This window comes from Mirounga angustirostris, unplaced genomic scaffold, assembly GCF_029215605.1.
Source record: "Mirounga angustirostris isolate CCGP_5_RB_7025 unplaced genomic scaffold, mMirAng1.0.hap1 SCAF_11, whole genome shotgun sequence".
NCBI classification, from domain to species: Eukaryota; Metazoa; Chordata; class Mammalia; order Carnivora; family Phocidae; genus Mirounga; species Mirounga angustirostris.
In genome coordinates, this window is record NW_026991719.1 from 40132810 (window position 1) to 40150044 (window position 17235).

At 45.9% G+C, this 17235-nt stretch overlaps 1 long non-coding RNA gene across 1 annotated transcript in view; it reads right to left on the minus strand.

Annotated features, from left to right (window-relative positions):
• Nucleotides 1-15652: 15652 nt before the first annotated feature.
• Nucleotides 15653-17235, minus strand: part of LOC129046221 (uncharacterized) — a 33004-nt gene continuing 31421 nt past the window's right edge. Inside the window, exon 3 of the long non-coding RNA XR_008507120.2 lies at nt 15653-16924. This is a non-coding gene — a long non-coding RNA (uncharacterized LOC129046221). The remainder of the gene's footprint in view (nt 16925-17235) is intronic.

Sequence of the window (17235 nt, forward strand, 5' to 3'; positions counted from 1 at the left end):
TGCGTGTGCATATGGCCAACGTTTTGTAACTCTGATGAGGACAGGGTTGTTTTGCATTTTTCAACCACAACCTGCTTCGACTTTGTAGGGTTGCATGACTCATGAGTGAAGCTGATGTTCTTGGAGCCTAATATTTGTCTTGCCATTCCGACCAGCATCAGCTCCTCACCCTGAGTGTGGGATCCAGGCAGACACACCTGAAGACAGGGCTGGGAAGCCCCGTCGGCCCCCCTCCCTCAGGCCCCACTGCTTCTCCCTCAGGAAGTCATGCTGTCCCAGTTCTCATTCACTGTACTACTTCTCTCTCTCCTGCTCAAACGGAAACCTCTAACTACGTTAGGCTGAACCATCAGAGGGGTAAAACTTGATCAAATATCAGCCATTTCGTGTGGTTCAACCTAATGAAATGGAACAATCTGACGTCCGTTCTGTAAGGAAAGGGGCTTTTGAGAGGAGGCAGTTGAAAATATGGGGCAGATATTTTCATAGGAAAATTAAAACAAGACGAAATCAGAGAGGGAGACAAACCAGGAGAGACTCTTAACTCTGGGAAACAAACTGAGGGTTGCGGGAGGGGAGGGCATGGGGGGCTGGGGTAACTGGGTGATGGGCATTAAGGAGGGCACGTGATGGGATGAGCACTGAGTGTTATATGCAACTGATGAATCACTAAACTCTACCTCTGAAACTAATAATACACTATATGTTAATTAATTAAATTTAAATAATTTTTTTTATTTTTTTTATTTTTATTTTTTTATTTTTTTTTAAAGATTTTATTTATTTATTTGAGAGAGAATGAGAGAGAGCACATGAGAGGGCGGAGGGTCAGAGGGAGAAGCAGACTCCCTGCCGAGCAGGGAGCCCGATGCGGGACTCGATCCAGGGACTCCAGGATCATGATCTGAGCCGAAGGCAGTCGCTTAACCAACTGAGCCACCCAGGCGCCCTAAATAATTTTTTTTTTAAAGGAGGGCTTTGGGGGATTTGGGGGCAAAAGGGGAGGCTCCAGGGCACCAATTACACTGGCCCACAGCATTTTCATCTTAAAGACAGAGGAAGTTCCCTGACTCAGACATTTCACCTTTGCAATCGCCACCCCCCACCCCGTCCGAAAGATAGCTGTGACCCCAAAGGGTAAAATCCCTTCCTGTTTTTCTTCCTCCGGGTGGAATGAGCAGTACCAACTCACCGCTAGGAACATTCGCCGGCGTTTTGGACTCTGGCCTCTCGGAAGAAAGGCGGAGGGAAGGCCTGGGTGCTGCATGTCCTCAGAGCCTGGAAATGAGTCAATAAAATGGTCACAGCTGCAAGGAAAGAACAGCGTTTTCCCGCAGGCTCTTGCACATTATCTCTGGGAAAGCTGTAGGGTTACCATGGCAAAGGTAATGCACAATAATGGCTAAAGTGAACTATAAAAAGTCATTGTAACATCAGGGCCCTGACCCAGGATACACAATGATTACAGTGGTGGCGGGGGGGGGTCCACCCCTGCATCTCTCCAGGCGTCTGGTGCTGGTCTGTCTGACGGGGAGGTTCCACTCTTCCTCTCCTTTTTTTCAAAAAGCCAGAAATTATAAAGGAAAGGGCCCCCGGGCAGTCACAGGTTTCTAGCTGTTTCTGGCTGCAGTCTCAAAAGTAAGAGGACCACTCCACCACCAAGAAGGACGTTTAAATGACAAAAGATTTCAAGCTTGAGAGCACACGTGCCCCCTTTGTGAGGAGCCCGTTTGGGACCTGGGAGCAGCCCACCCTCAGCAGGTTGCCCTGGAAATTCTGGAAGGGGGCAGCACGGGAGAGCCCCAAACCCCCACCCCCATTAGCACCCAGAGCCTCTGGATAAAGGAGCCAGTGAGAGGTGGTATTGCTTCAAAGCCTGAGGGCCTCAGAAACATTGTTTCCCCAGCATCAGACCGTGATCAGCAAACTCCATTGTCTTCCTCACATCCCTGGGCTTTATTCTCTCAGAGACTTGAGGAGGCTTGGCCGTCTTTGCTGCAGTCGACTTTTTCTTTTTTCCTTCAAATTACTATTCTCTTAGCAGGTATAGGGTAGCCGAAGTTGACCGAAAGATTACTTACATGCTCTGAGCCTCAGTTTCCTCATTTGCAAAATGAAGATGAAGAAGAAGAAGAAGAAGAAGAAGAAGAAGAAGAAGAAAAAGAAGAAGAAGAAGAAAGAAGGAAGAAGAAAGAAGAAGAAGAAGAAAGAAGAAGAAGAAGAAGAAGAAGAAGAAGAAGAAGAAGAAGAAGAAGACTTCTCCCCAAGGGTGGTGGTGAGGCTTCGGTGAGTTAATAAGTACGTTTATAACAGCTGTAGGGTGACAGTTAGCTCTTCGTTTTAGATATCATTACTATTATCATATTGAGTCATTACTATTATAAATACTACTCCCTCAATAATATATGATATATACTACTTCTGGATGAGATGAGATTCTCTGCCTCAAAGGGGCTGCACATCTGGCCAGAGAGACGCAGAGGCATAAACAATCAACAGCAATATCTATTGTGTGATGTCCGCTGGACCAAAGGTGTCTGGGGTAATTCATCTAGGCGAGTGGGAGAGCAAGACATACGGGATTGGGCCACAGATGACCTGGGTGGATGCTCACTGAACCTGGGGAGCAATGTATGCAGAGGTCAGGAAAGCCTAACCAGGGCCCCATACAAGGATTTGAACAGTCTTTTGTTATCAAGTTGTCAATCTTCCCTGAGCCGGAGATGCACAAATTCCCTCCGCTCTGCCAAACACTTGTAACTTAGAGGCCAAGGATCTGCCGGGGCCCCACCGGCTACGGAAACAGCCATCCACCTCAATACAGGGTACGAACAACGTGGCTCACCAGGGCATACAACCAGAGGGAACTCACCTGCGAGTGTCCATATGAACTTGGAGGATGTTCCCCCCCCCCCCCCCCAAAATCCATGACTCCGATGCTTCACAGGACAGGAAAGACCCAGCTGTTGCTGTCGACACATCATGGGATGGGAGGTGGGACTTCCAGAGTGGCTGTTGAAAGAGTTCAGCAAATCCTCTCCTCAGAAAAACAATGAGAAGACTTGGGAAAACTGTCAGAGACAACAATGAATTCAGAAGCATTTAAAAATGGTTAGGATGGTACATTTTATGTTGTGTATACCACGATAAAAAAAAAAATTGGGGAAAAAAATCATGGGATAGAGATTTCATAAGAGAAGGTAACACAAAAATTCCACACTGGGCCCATATGGCCAACCAACTCCTTAATGCCTAGGCTGGCCATCTTGGGGGACAACTTACGAGAGGGCTTTGTGGGATATTTTCCCACAGCTTCTCTCCTTTACTTCTCACCGGCCCCTGCGAAGTAGAAAGGGTGGTAATCACCGGCCATATCACGATTGGCAAAGCATGCTTCAGGAAAGTTAGGTGACTTGTCTGCAATGATCTAAGACCGGAGCCGGGGACAAGAAGGCCACTTCCACGCCACACGCCGTGTTCGGTCCACTCCCTGCTCATCACAGCAGAGGAAACAGAGAGCCCCCGCCCCCAGGCTGGCTGGCTACACCAAGGTCAGCAAACTTTTTCTGTCAAGAGCCAAACAGTAAAGAGTTGAGGTCTTGTGGGCCATCTGGTCTCCATTGCAACAACTGGGCCACAAAGCAGCCACGAACAGTATGTCAACAAATGGGAGTGGCTGTGTTCCAATAAAACTTTATTTACAGAAATAGGTGGCCAACTGGATTTGGCCCAAGGTTTGCCTACCAAAGGTAAGCAGCCTCTCCAGGACCCTCACTGCTGAAGAGCCAGGTCCTTGGTGCCAAGTCACTTGGCTGTGAAGTTATCTCGGGGTTGGCTCAGGCATAAGCAATGCCTGGCTGCTCCTGGAACGAGCTGGACGCTGTTCAGCACATCTATGGTTCTTGTCCCCAGCCCTTTTCCTCTGTCGCTGGCCCTGCTCCGGTGGCAGGCCAGGTCCCCCTTGCTCCCCAAGGGAGATTGTTTTCTGATAAGCTAGGACTTCATTTCAGTCTGGGGTGTAGCCCCACACTCCTTCCCAGAGTGCTTCTCTGCTCCCCAAATTACAAAATCCCCCTCATCGAGTGCTCGTCTGTTGGCGGGGGGTGTCTAAACCCCATCCTGCCTTTCTCGCCAATTTGCCCCTGGTCAGCCGGGACGTGCCTCTCCCACGCTCACCACAGCTCTTCTATCTTTGAGTAAACGGATGTGGCCCCTGAGCCTCAATTTCTCTCCGCAGCTTCCCTTTCTCCCTGTTCTGGTTCTGATCACATCACTGAATCACATAGAGATCATCGTCTGTTAGCATTTCTTCATCAAATTAGCATTGTTAAAGCTGCATTCATTTTGTCAGCAGCAAATATTTATATTTATTGAGCCTATTTATTGAGCCATGGGATGAAGGAGACAGGCATAGCTCCGGCCCATGTGAAATTAGCAGTGGAATTTGGCAAACAGGTCAATAGGCAATTACAATAGAGAGGATGCTGGGGGAACATGTAGGGGGAGTGCCTAGCTCCTTTTCTTCATCTGTTTGGCTCTGTGCAGAGTAGGGTAAAGCAATACAATCTTCCCTGCCCTGGGGCAAGGCATCCTGCTTCATCAGTGGGCTTTTTAACAAGAAGGCAAGCACCGGGCCTTCCAACACTGGGCCTCTCTTTCTGAGTGTGTGTGAGTATTCTCGAGCACATAGCAAGTTTGTATTCCTTTGGGGGGTTCTGCCAGCTTTTGTTGCCTCTCAGCACCACTCACCTAAGAAATGTGCGGAGGTCCAGGAACCTTCCAGTTTCCCCGCACGGCCAGTCTAATCCTTGGCCTTAACCTTTCATAGGTGGGAGAGATGCACGCTCAGTTCTTAGACTGTGGATCTCAGCATACGCCGGGTCTATAGAAGCTCCCCACGAGTTATTAACTGAAGCCCATGCAGAGAAAATGATACAGTAGAAAACTTTCTGTTATGTAGGCTGGCTACCATGGTAACGAACAATTTCTTCCAGAGCCAGGCAGATTTTAAATGCAAAGTGGGTTGAGAAACCCATTTGAATTTACAGGATCAAAGCTTCATGAAGGGTCACAAGGTGGTAGGTGATACATATTGGTGTCTCCATTCACGAAATGGCCTGCTTGTCGATTCTGTCTTACTTGGTCTACCAGGCAGGTCTCCGGCCATTTCTCATAACAGAAACAAAAGGCCCAGCCTCTTCACATAGACAGTGGAGGCTGTGTTTCCACAACAGCTTTTCCTCAGATTCCTGGGCTCTACCCCATGCTCGAATCCACTGCGGGCTCTGGCACGGGGCCTTACGTCATCAACAGGTTGCTGAGCCTCATGGAAAATATGCTTGCCGATTAGGCTAGAATCCTGGGTACACCTTGCTGGGGAAGCTGGTAAATACTGGGTCTTTTAAAAGTTATTTGTACTTTTTTCACTCCTTGTCATCAGTGTATTAAGATTTCAGTGGACATAGCTGTCATAAAATCATCTTCAGACCCAGCGGCGTGAATCAGGAATACATGGAAATGGGTCTTCAAATAATCGTGGTCAGAATATTTGCTTAAATGCCTCACACTTGATGGTTAGAGATCACGGGCACCAAGTTTCACTTAACTCTGAGAATAGCACAACGATTGTGGAATTACACTGCCCCTCATTCAGGACAGGACTCTCCTGTTACTGCTTATGTGACCTTGGACAAGACCCTTGGCTTATTTAGCTTTAATTTCCTTATCTGCACCTACTTCATAGGGTGTCGAGGATCAAAGAAGGTTAAGCACACAGCACTGACATATAGGCAAATATGCAATAAAATGCACCTCGGTAACTGCAAATCCAGAGGTCTATAAGGGCAAAGAGGAATCTCAGACACCCCTGAAAGGTCTCCTGCAAGGGGACCTCAGTTGCAGGGAGGAGAGAGAGACCTGGGATCAGAAGGCACCAACGGAAAAAATGAGAGACAGCTAGGGAGAGTATTGTGGAAGCATCTTGTCCCTAGACTGTGAGCATCAGGAAGGTGGAAACCAGGTTTGCTTTCCGTCTGCGTCCCGCGAGTCCATCTGAGTGCCTGAGCATAGCAGGTGCTCAATGTCTGTGGAATTGAATAGAAACCATTGAACCGAAAGGATCTGCAAGCCTCCCAGAACCGGAGTCAATGCGAGGGAGGGCAGAACAATTCAGTTGCCGGAGGGCCAGACTGAGGCTGGAAACGTTTAGTCATGAGCACGGGTGTAGTTGGGGTCATTTATGAGGTGAGTCATAAGTAATTTGTTAATAATGATAAAGTATAGAAGGTTCTGAATGATGGGCTCTTTCACAGATTAGAACAGATCCAAGGTTATCACCATAGCAATGATGAAGTCTAATAGGCTTTGTCCAGTGCATTTGCCTGTGGGAGCATTGCACACGTGTGAGTGCTGATTGCCCCATAGGTCAAGGCAAACGATAAAAAAATAAAAACAAATGAATGCCTGACTGAGACCGGAGGGGAGGTGCACCCGGTTCGATTTCCAGCGTGAACCAGAAAAAGTCAGTTCCTTTCCTCCATGTTTGTCCCCAGCACCCAGAGCGGAAGACACTGCCTTTAGAGGAAATGGCAGAGAAGTTACTTTGGAAAGGTTGATTTTAATCATATAAACACTGAAATCATTATCATTCCTATTTGCTTGGCACTTTAGAGATTATAGACGTTTTTATATGTCTTATCACTTGTTAGACGATCAACTTGACTTAAGTTAATGGCCTGTAGCTGAAGGCTAACTGACAGCAAGCCGTGTAAACTCTGCAGGGTTGGGATCGACATGGGATCAGAGACGTGGAGTCTTTATCCATAGAAGAGTCTCCCACTGAGACTCTTACGGGCCCCACTGGCCCCACACCAGTCCCAGCACTCAGCAGAGGTTGGTTCCAAATCCCCTGCCACCAAGGGTTGTTTGTCACACCTAAATAGGTCCTGTGACTTCAAACAAGGACCTTTTCAACTGACTGCTCTGCTCTGGGACTTAATTACACACACTACAAGTTTATGGGTAAAAGGAAACGTGCCTCTACATATAAACACCGAGTGCGGTAGATAAGGTGGACGTCTTGATTCTCATTTTAGTGAATGTGAGTAACTCTGATCCCTTCATCCCATAACAGGAGTGTAAACACCTTGAGGTCACTGATCATGTCTCGTTGCATTATTTACAAGGCCTTGGCCGGTGCTTAGACACATAATAATAACAGGTATTAACTCAAAATAGTTGCCTATAGAAATATTAGCTTTTCTTGCCAAATCTTTTTGTTGCTGTTATTCCTGTTGTTCTTTCAAAGCTATTTCTCGGGGCGCCTGGGTGGCTCAGTTGATTAAGCGACTGCCTTCGGCTCAGGTCATGATCCTGGAGTCCCAGGATTGAGTCCCGCATCCAGACTTCTCCCTTCTGCTTCTCCCTCTGACCCTCCCGCCTCTCATGTGCTCTCTCTCTCATTCTCTCTCTCTCAAAGAAATAAATAAAATCTTTAAAAATAAATAAATAGATAAATTAAAAAAATAAATAAACAAAAAAAAGCTATTTCTCTGCCTGAATACTATTCTGTTATGGGGATACCCCCAAAAGAAATGATACTGTGACTACCTACTAAAAATTAATTCGGGGGCGCCTGGGTGCCTCAGTCGGTTAAGCATCCGACTCTTGGTTTCGGCTCAGGTCGTGATCTCAGGATTGTGAAATCGAGCCCCGTGTCAGACTGCGCCCTGGGCGTGGAGCCTGCTTAAGATTCTCTCTCTCTCTCTCTCTCTGCCCCTCCCCGCCCCCCTCTCCCCCTCCCTAAAAAAAAAAAAAAAATTAATTCAGCAAAGTAAAACTCAGGGAGGCCATACTTAACACTACTGAACTGTACACTTCAAAATGGTTAAGATGGTAAATTTTAGGTTATGTGTTTTTTACCACAACGGAAAAAAAAAAAAAAAAAAAAAAACAAACCCAGGCAGGCTGAAGCCAGATGTCTCACTCTTTGCACGAGCTCAAGGGTGACACAGGGCACCGTTCACAAGGGGCAGTTACGCAGTTGTAACCCTCTTATCCACTAATGTATTTACAATGAATCCTTTGTAGCAATAGATCAAAGAACAGCTTTTATTGACCTATATCCGTATTTGATTGTACAGCAAATTAGCACAAACACACACCCAGAGACCAGCTTCAGTTTCCTCTTGCCACACCGGCTCTTGAGAGAGAAATAAACTTTCTGACCCCAAAACAAGGCTTTGCAAAGAAGACCTGCTGAAAAACCAGCATTGGCAACGGATGTTAATAGGGTTCAACTTGAAAAATGACCCCCTGGCTCATGAGAAAACGTAACGCTCTCATCAACTCCTGCAAGTGAGGCATGGGGGGGGGGGGTGTACAGCGAGAATAGGGACAGCACGATGAATGAAGCAAACAGAAAGACACAGACGTGTGTGCGTGAATGTATGTCTGTACACAAAACTTCCATTATTTTTATGCCTTCCTTTCTAAAGGCCCAGATAATGTCAGGTAAAAGTGTAACTTATGACTCAGTCGGAGCCATGCTTTTGCTTTGATAAATCAATGTTAGCTAAGTCAATTAGGGTGGGGGTGGCAAAAAAAAAAAAAGATGATAAGCAGCAAATATATTTGTTCAGGGGAAAGACAGAATGAGTTAGCTCTCACTTTGAAGGGCTGAGTTTCGAGGTTTCAAAGGGCACACAGGAAGTGCTCCGGCAGAACCATTCCAGCCTTCCACGCTAAGGCTTTAGCTGAAGGCACGGTTCTCTATCTCCAGGTCCAAGGCACCCACAGAGAAAAATGACTCTGGGATAAAATCAGCAGCTCAACACTTCCAGTCACCTTTATGATCACTGGAAACTGGGAGGTGGAGACATGAGATTGTCAGATGGTCAGAATCTAGTGGGTTCTCCCGGGTTCTGGGAATCTTCACTTTTTTGTCGGTTTCTGCTTCTGAGCTTACTTATATACACGCAACGACATTTTTTTGTCACATGTAGGACAGAGCTTGTCACATGTAGGACAGATTGACTGCCAAAAAGAAAAGCAATATAGAGCTCTGAACCAGGCCTGTAAAACAGTACAAACTCATCCCCGTCTCTCAAGAATATACACAAGGCAGTATTTTGGTAGTAATGTACGTGCTCTGAGCCTTGGATAACCCCTTGGGCCAAAGGAGTTAGAAAAACAGGCATTTAGGGCTTGCCATTTTGCTTTTTTGAGGTTTTAAAAAAAGGCACCAACTGAAGTCGTTATAAATTAAATCCAGAAGACTAAACTGTGAACGCTACCCTTTCCCCAACGCAAAATAGTATCCACAGAACAGAGAGGTGTTTTCTCTCTGTGACTCTGTGGTTTACCCTCATTCTGTGGGATTTGGGGCCCAGGGTTCGGAGAATACAGTGTATATTTTGAGAATAATAGCAAACAGTGAGCATCAAAGATATTTTGTGGGAAAAGGGAATGCATTTAATTTATATCAGGTTTGAGAATCAGGTACCACAAGTTAACATGGAAAGGTTTCACAGAAAATTGTTTATGACAGAGAAGATGGCGCCCAAGCTCTCCAACATCCTGGCTGTATAAATATTTAGGGGAAATCAATGTAGGTATCATGGATAGTTCAAGGGAGGCAGTTGGTGTTTATAAGTGGATATCTTCACAAAACTTTTCTTGAGAAAACCATAGGAATGAAGTTAGTCACAGAATAACTGGACACTCTAACCAAACATACACCCCTCAGAAATGTTCTGAAATGTTCAGAAATGTTAGAAGGTTTTACTGCTTTTCTCATATCTCTTTAGCCTGTGGAAAACTCCTCTTCTTTACAATTTATGTGTCAGGTATTGCAAAGCTCAGAATACACACTGTTATGAAGAGGCCACTGATCACGAGGAGAGCCAAAAGCTGTTGATAGAAATGCTGTGGTATTACCATGTGTCCTAACAAACCAGGGTGAACGTCCCTTTTTTTGATTCATAGAGTTAAACTGCAAACATAAAATTCAAACAATAATTAGGGCTCCCCTGATGATTCCCCTCTTTGCTTTTCTCTGCTTGATTTCACTGGGAAACTAGCCTAGGGCCTCAGTCTGACAGCTCGGAAGTCCATGGGCCTCCGCGATTAGCCCCGAAGACAAGGAATGGAGGAGTCATTTTCTTTAATTGACCATGACTTTATAGTCTGTGATCTATGGTCCCTCTGTCTAAGCAGGCCCGTGTGAGGGACAGGAAAAATGAATTTTCCAGAATAATAGGATTGTCTGAATCCAGGAAATTTTCCTGGATTGCTGTGACTCAGTAGAGCAGCTCCGTGAAGGGACAAAGCAGTGGCCCTCAGGGCAGCTTGAACACATGGTCATGAGGGTCTTACTGTCCTCCCAGAATAAGCAACATTTTAGAGGAGCTTCTGCAAAGATCTCTAATTGGTGTTAAACCATGTGTTTAATAGAAACGGTGGGGAAAAAAAACTCAAGAACTCTTTTCCTGAGCAATCAAACGCAGTCAAGCGAAGCGAGTGCAGGAGAAACATCCTCTATCCTGTTATGTTCTGTTCCTGAGACCTGTGAATTAAACTGACAGAAGACAGACGGACAAGAGAAAGACCTATGTTTCTTTGTTGATGTTAATATTTTTTAGGTGCACAGGGGCTTCACAGAACAGACATGAAACCCAAAGGCAGTAAGATCTTTTAACCAAGGGCAATAAACTGTGAAGAATTGACCATGCAAAGGAAAACAGGTTTGGGCTCCTAGGGGCAGTAAACTGTGGGAAGGTGACTAGGAAACATATGGTAGGTAAGGATTGTTTAGTGGGTTTGCTATGGAGGTGCAAGATGTTCTCTGAAAAGGGTCTTGTCCTCTTCTTGGTATGGGAGAAGGGGATGTCTTTATAAATGGGAATGTATATCACTTTTACAAAGGGAAATTTACTCCCTGCTTTTAGGCAGAAAGGGAGAGTTCTTGTGATGGCTGCTTTCCAGTTGCCTTCTGTTCCAAATAACCTTTATGCCAAAGTGGCATATTTTGGAGTGCTATACTCTGATTCCCTTCATTGGTGATTATGTCTATACCTACAAGGCAACAGATTTCATCTTTCCTTTGCAGAGGGAACAGAACAACAGGCCACAGGAACCAACAGGAGACTTCCAGGAACTTGAGGGGCAGGAGCAGATTCATAGCACGTGACTCCTTTCTCCATCTTTTTTTCTCCCTCAGCCTCTTTTCAGGACATGAGATGCTAAACATCAACTCTTTCTTCATCCCACCTCCAAGAGGAGTAGCTGGGACCCAAGGGTGACTCTTGATCAAAGACCCTCTTTCTCAGGCCCTTCCTGGAACTCCTTCTCATCCTTGGCTCCCACCCCTGCTTTTGGTTCCCCCCAGGCCTCTGAGCCCTCTACTCAGATGGGGGAAGTTGGCTTCATCTACCCTGGCCTCTGGATCTCTAGGCCATGCTAGACGTTCGCTTTCTTATTCTTAGTGGCACAAGTATTTGAAAGATTGGCAGGCCATTTTGATGCCTTCTCACTGAAAGGGATCCGAACATGACACCCCAAGTTTCGCCACTTTGGCATAAGGCTTATTTTGAACCAAAGGCAATCGAGAAAAATCAAACACCGAAAGTTCTTTGCCCAAAAGCACAGCAAAAATTTCCCTTGTGGAGGAGTCCCCCTCTCCCACACTAGGAAGAGGGAAACAACACTTATCCTCGGAGACAGAGAAGGCACCAAGATGAGTTTGCCTAAACAAACCTTATTAAATCACCCTTACCTGCCATTAATTTCTCCCATATATTTCTTAGTCACCTTCCCACCTTTCTTGCATCTGAAAGCCCAAGCCTTTATCTAGTCAGTTCTCCACAATTTATCACCCTTTGTCAAAATGATATATCAGCACCCAGGCCTAATTACTTCTTGGGTTTTCACTTCTTTTCTGTGAAGTCCCTGTGAATGTAAAAAAACGTTACTATCAATTTCTCCTGTTAATCTAGCATTTGGTCAGTTTAATTCACAGGTCCGAGGTACAGAACATAAGAGGGTAGAGTGAAAGTGTTTCTTCCCCTACATTACTGTCTGTCTCACTGTCTGTCTGGTTGATAAATATGTATTGACTGCCAGACTGCCAGAAAAGTCTACATATACCAGAGTCTGGTGACAGGTAAGAGCCTTCAGCTCAGAGACAGCTGTGCCATGCTGATCTGATGGAGCTTGGCAGCAAGCCTTAACAACTCGCTGCAAAAGGAAAGTGCAAAGGGGCCTAGTCAGCTTCTCCTCGGAGAGCACCAAGATACCATCAAACTCTGTCCCAGCCCAGGGAAAGCCAGAGAAAAAGTACCTCAAGCACTAAAGAGGGGGTGCGCAGGGGCAAAATGGGTAATGAGTCAGAAAGGAATGTCTACTACTAACCCACACTCGCATACCTGCATGCCAATGTGAAGAGAGCCCTGCATAAATTCCTTTCCACATACCAGGGTCTCACGCGCCCTTCTGAGGGCAGTTTTTCCATGTGAGAATCTGCCCTGTTCTTTATAGAACCATAAGTAGGTCATTGATTTGCTTTTGGATGGAACTCTGCAGAAGTGTGCTGTCACCGTGATATCTTTTTTTTTTTCCCTCTCATGCTTTCTCAACATCACCAGCCCTGGCTTTGTTCATTCAATAATAGAATGAAATTCATGCAGTAGCTCCAGAATCACTGCTCCAGAGGAAAATGGGGGGGGGGTGGGGGTGGGGTGGGAGGGGAGGTCAGCCAAAGCCTGGCCTAGTGGGTTTGTCTTTGTCTTTAAATAAATGAGCCTAGAACAAGATTTCCCGGGTTTGAAAGCAGATGCTTTTTGCAGTGGATTTCTTATGCAACAATATAAAAATAAGAAATTAAACCCAGGAACAAGCAGTAATTCTCCATCAGGATTTTGCCTTGAATCTCTGCCTCTCTTCCCTTCGAGGCAGGTATAGGGGAAAGAGCTCCATCTTAAGGGCCCAAATTTCCATCTGTTACTTTAGACATCAAGTCAGAGTTAATACTTTGAGAAAGCGTCACAAACCCCTTTGATGCAACAGGAAAGAAAAATATACTCTCCGTGCAGTAAAATTCAGGAGGTCCTTGTTCTTTGTTTCCACGATGCAATGCGTCACTTTGGAGACTCTCAGCAAAATGAGCCCAGGATGGCCATCAAGAGGAGGGCGTTTGCCTGTCCAAACACCTGCAGAGCAAGCAGATTCTCTATCCCGAGTCCTCAGCCTCCTAGTGGGAACAACCCAGCCAGCACTGTGTGCATTTTTTCTGTGACAGGGAAATAAAGCAAGGTAGAAAAGGGCGGAGGTTGCAAATGAAGTTTGGCCAAAGATTCTTGAGCCCACCTCCCTCTCCGTTTTAAAAAGTACGTGGGAGGTGGGGGGGGGGGGCTCAGCAGGTTAAGCGTCTGCCTTTGGCTGGGGCCATGATCCCAGGAGCCTGGGATGGAGCCCCACATCGGGCTCCCTGCTGGGTGGAGAGCCTGCTTCTCCCTCTCCCTCTGCTCCTCCCCCTGCTTGTTCTCTCTCTCTCTGTGTCAAATAAATAAAATCTTTAAAAAAAAAAAGTATGTACGTGTTTGGGTTGGGGGGGAGCAGGAGTGAAAGGTAAGCAGATGGAGGAGACGCATCTCTGAGGCAATATTTTAAAAGCAAAATTTCTCGCCCCTGTGGAGAAAATTCATACTTCAGTGGAAGACTCCTTATTGCCTACAGCACTTGCTCCCTCCAGGAGCTGTTTTAGAACTCTGTAAATTGTAGGTAAGGGATAGAGATGCAAATTCTGTCCTGTCTGGTTCATTTGGCTTCTTTCTCCCCTGGGTGTGTGGGCGTGTGGGTGGGTGGGTGGATGGGGGGGGGGGAGGCACCAAAACTCAGCTTGCCTCCATTTGCAATTCATTTCAACATTCTTTACTCCCTATAAATCCGGGCTGCTGCTTTTTAAAGTCGGTTATAAAATGTGCTTCCTTCCCTCCGCTGCGGGGAGTACAGTATAATCTTCAACACATGGTAATTTTTTCTATCTGGATGAGGGTCACCGTGCCACCCTTTCTTCTACACATTCTCTCGTAACGTCCTCGGTCCTCGTGCGCCTTCTTTCTTAAGTCTCAGCCGAGGGAGGCACGGCGGAGGCCTTCCGGCGGGGCGGGGGGGGGGGGGGGAGGCCAGTCGTTGGTCGGCCGATCTCCAGGGAAGGGGCAGACGTCTCCCGGAGCTGCGCCCCCACGGAGGGAGCAAATTGGCTCTTCGCAGGGGGATGGTCCCTGTGTGCCTCTAACCTCCCAGGTTAACACGGCCATCTCATACACGAGTCTGGTCACCTTTCGGGAGCCGGGCATCCTTCCCGTTTTGAAAGGCATTCCTTCTGGATGTAGGTTTCCCACGCTCTGGACAGGCAGATCGCTGTGTGGGAGAGCTAGTTTCACCCAGTGGGCAGGGCTGAGTTTCTGTTAGCCTGGCGGCAACCAACCCCCTGCGCTCTGCCAACACACAATGATCAGTGGCATTCCTGACATTCCTGACATAGCCGAGAAGCCAGGCTTGGCCCCGCAGATGCCCTTGAACTGTGGTTCTGACCCTAATGGGGCATTTATCTTTTATTCGCAGCCAGAGGTTAGGACCTATTTATGTAAATCCTCCGCCAAGGGTCAATTCATCTTGACCCCCTGGTTTTCATTTCCCTAATTGTCTCAGGTATTTTTTAGACCCCTTGGAAACTCTTCATTCAATGAAAAGCTTTGGGGTCAGTAAGAATTCGGTTACAAAGGGAAGGGGTGGGAGGCCCCGAAGAGTTGAGGAGGCTTCTTTGAAGTGTTTTAAGGAGCTTTCAGATGCCACCCAGTTTACAAAGTAAAAACAGCAATGACCTCATGCACCCCGTTTTATTCACGGAAAATAAGCTTTCTTGAAATGGTATCTTCACCTAAGACGTTTCTTAGAGCCCACATTGTCCAATTTCAGTTTCCTGAAGCAGGCATTGTCCTATCTCAGCGGTGGTAAGGGGTTGGGAAGGAGCCATTAGAATTGAGGGCCTATGGGCGGGTGCTGGTTCCTCAGACAATTGTCCCCACTTAATAGGCCCTGGCACCCTCCCAGCTTTGCATTTTAAAAGGGAGCCCCAGAAGAGTGAGAAAAAGACGTGATTCCTAAGAACTGACCCAGGTTACCGGGATTTCAGGCCACATGGGAAGCTGGTGGGGGAGATATTTAGAGGTCAGCAGGTCTTTTGGGGGCCTTCAAATCATTCTTGATTGACAGCCTGTTCTCCAGCCTCCACCTCTCAGTAATAAAGACTTTGAGGGGGAATCCCTTGGAAACCAGCCCAACTGCTGAACAACCCTGACAGCGAATTTCTCTTTCTCACTGACTGAATTTTCATCTTCTATACCTTAAGCCTGTTGGATCCCCCCACCCCCACCCCGCATGCTCCATTTCCAATTGAAAGGTGGGTAGAAGCTTCTCTTTAAAAAACAAACGGACAGAAATAAACCACCCTTTTTTTTCATTTGCTGTTAACTTTTTTATTATGGAAAAACTTCCAACCTACAGAAAGTTGATTAACACAATGAACATCCCACAGCCCCGCCATTTAAATACAACAAATGTTAACTTTTTGGTATATGTGCTTTATCTCTGTACACGATATATACACGTTTGCTTCATATAATATATATATTTAATTTTTTAATTAATTAAAATAATTTTTTGCTGAGCTATTTAAAAGTAAATTGGAGACTTCATGACTCTTCAAATAACTTCAGGCTGCATATTCTAATATAAGTTCATTCTCTTTTTTTCCTATTTTTTTAAAATAGATTTATTTACTTATTTTAGAGATAGAGCGAGCATGTGCACATGAGCAGGAGGGGCAGAGGGAGAGAGAATCCCAAGTGGACTCCGCGGTGCTAAGTACCGCGGGATTTGATCTCACGACCCTAAGATAGGACCCTGAGATCAGGACCTAAGCCGAAACCAAGAGTCAGATGCTTACCCGACTGCGCCACGCAGGCGCCCCTATAAGTTCATTCTCTTATAACTCTCCTAATATTAATTAGCACCCCTGAGAAAATTAACAGGAATTCCCTAATATCATTTAACTCTCAGAATACCCGGTCCGTATTCAAATCTTCCCAGTTTCCACCATGATGTCTTATAGCAGTTTCTTTTTTCAACCAGGATCCAATCACAGCTCATGCATTTGGTTTCTTTAGTCTTTTTTAAAATAGTCCCCCTACTTCTTTTTTATAAATGGCATTTTCTTTGTGAAGACACGTAGAAAGTCTCACATCCTGGATTTGTCTTTGGTTATTTCCTTGTGGTGGTATTGCACTTGTTCTTCTATCTCTAGATTTCCTGTGATGATGTTATGTCTGTCTCCCAAAATCATCTGTTAAAGCCCTAAACCCCACTACTTCAGATGTGACCGTCCTTGGAAATAAGGTTGTAGCCCATGTACAGTGGACCCTTGAGCAGCACAGGGGCTAGGGGTACTGACTTCCCACACAGTTGAAAAGCCGTGTATAACTTTTCACTCCTCCCAAACTTAACTGCTAGGAGCCCACTGTTGACCAGAGCCTTACTGATAACATAAAGTCAATGAATACCTATTTCATATGTTCTGTGTATTATATACTGCATTCTTATAATAAAATAAGCTAGAGAAAAGAAAATGTTACAAGAAAATCTTAAATAAGAGAAAATACATTTACAGTACTGTATTGTATTTGTCAAAAACAATCCACGTCGGGGTGCCTGGGTGGCTCAGTCGTTAAGCGTCTGCCTTCGGCTCAGGTCATGGTCTCAGGGTCCTGGGATGGAGCCCCGCATCGGGCTTCCCTGCTCAGCTGGAAGCCTGCTTCTCCCTCTTCCACTCCCCTTGCTTGTGTTCCCTCTCTCGCTGTGTCTCCCTCTGTCAAATAAATAAATAAAATCTTAAAAAAAAAAAAATCCATGTATAAGTGGACCCACACAGTTCAAACCTGTGTTGTTCAAGGGTCAAGTGTAATGAGTTAAGATGAGGTCATACTGGAGTAGGGTGGGTCCCTAATCCAAATGACTGGAAATTTCCTCATAAAAGGGGAAATGCAAAGACAGTCATGCACACAGGGAGAATGCCATATGAACATGAAGGCAGTGAAGGGTGATGTTTCTGCACATCAAAGAGCATGAAAGTTTGCCAGTAGACCACCAGAAGCTAGGAGAGAGGTCTGGAACAGATTC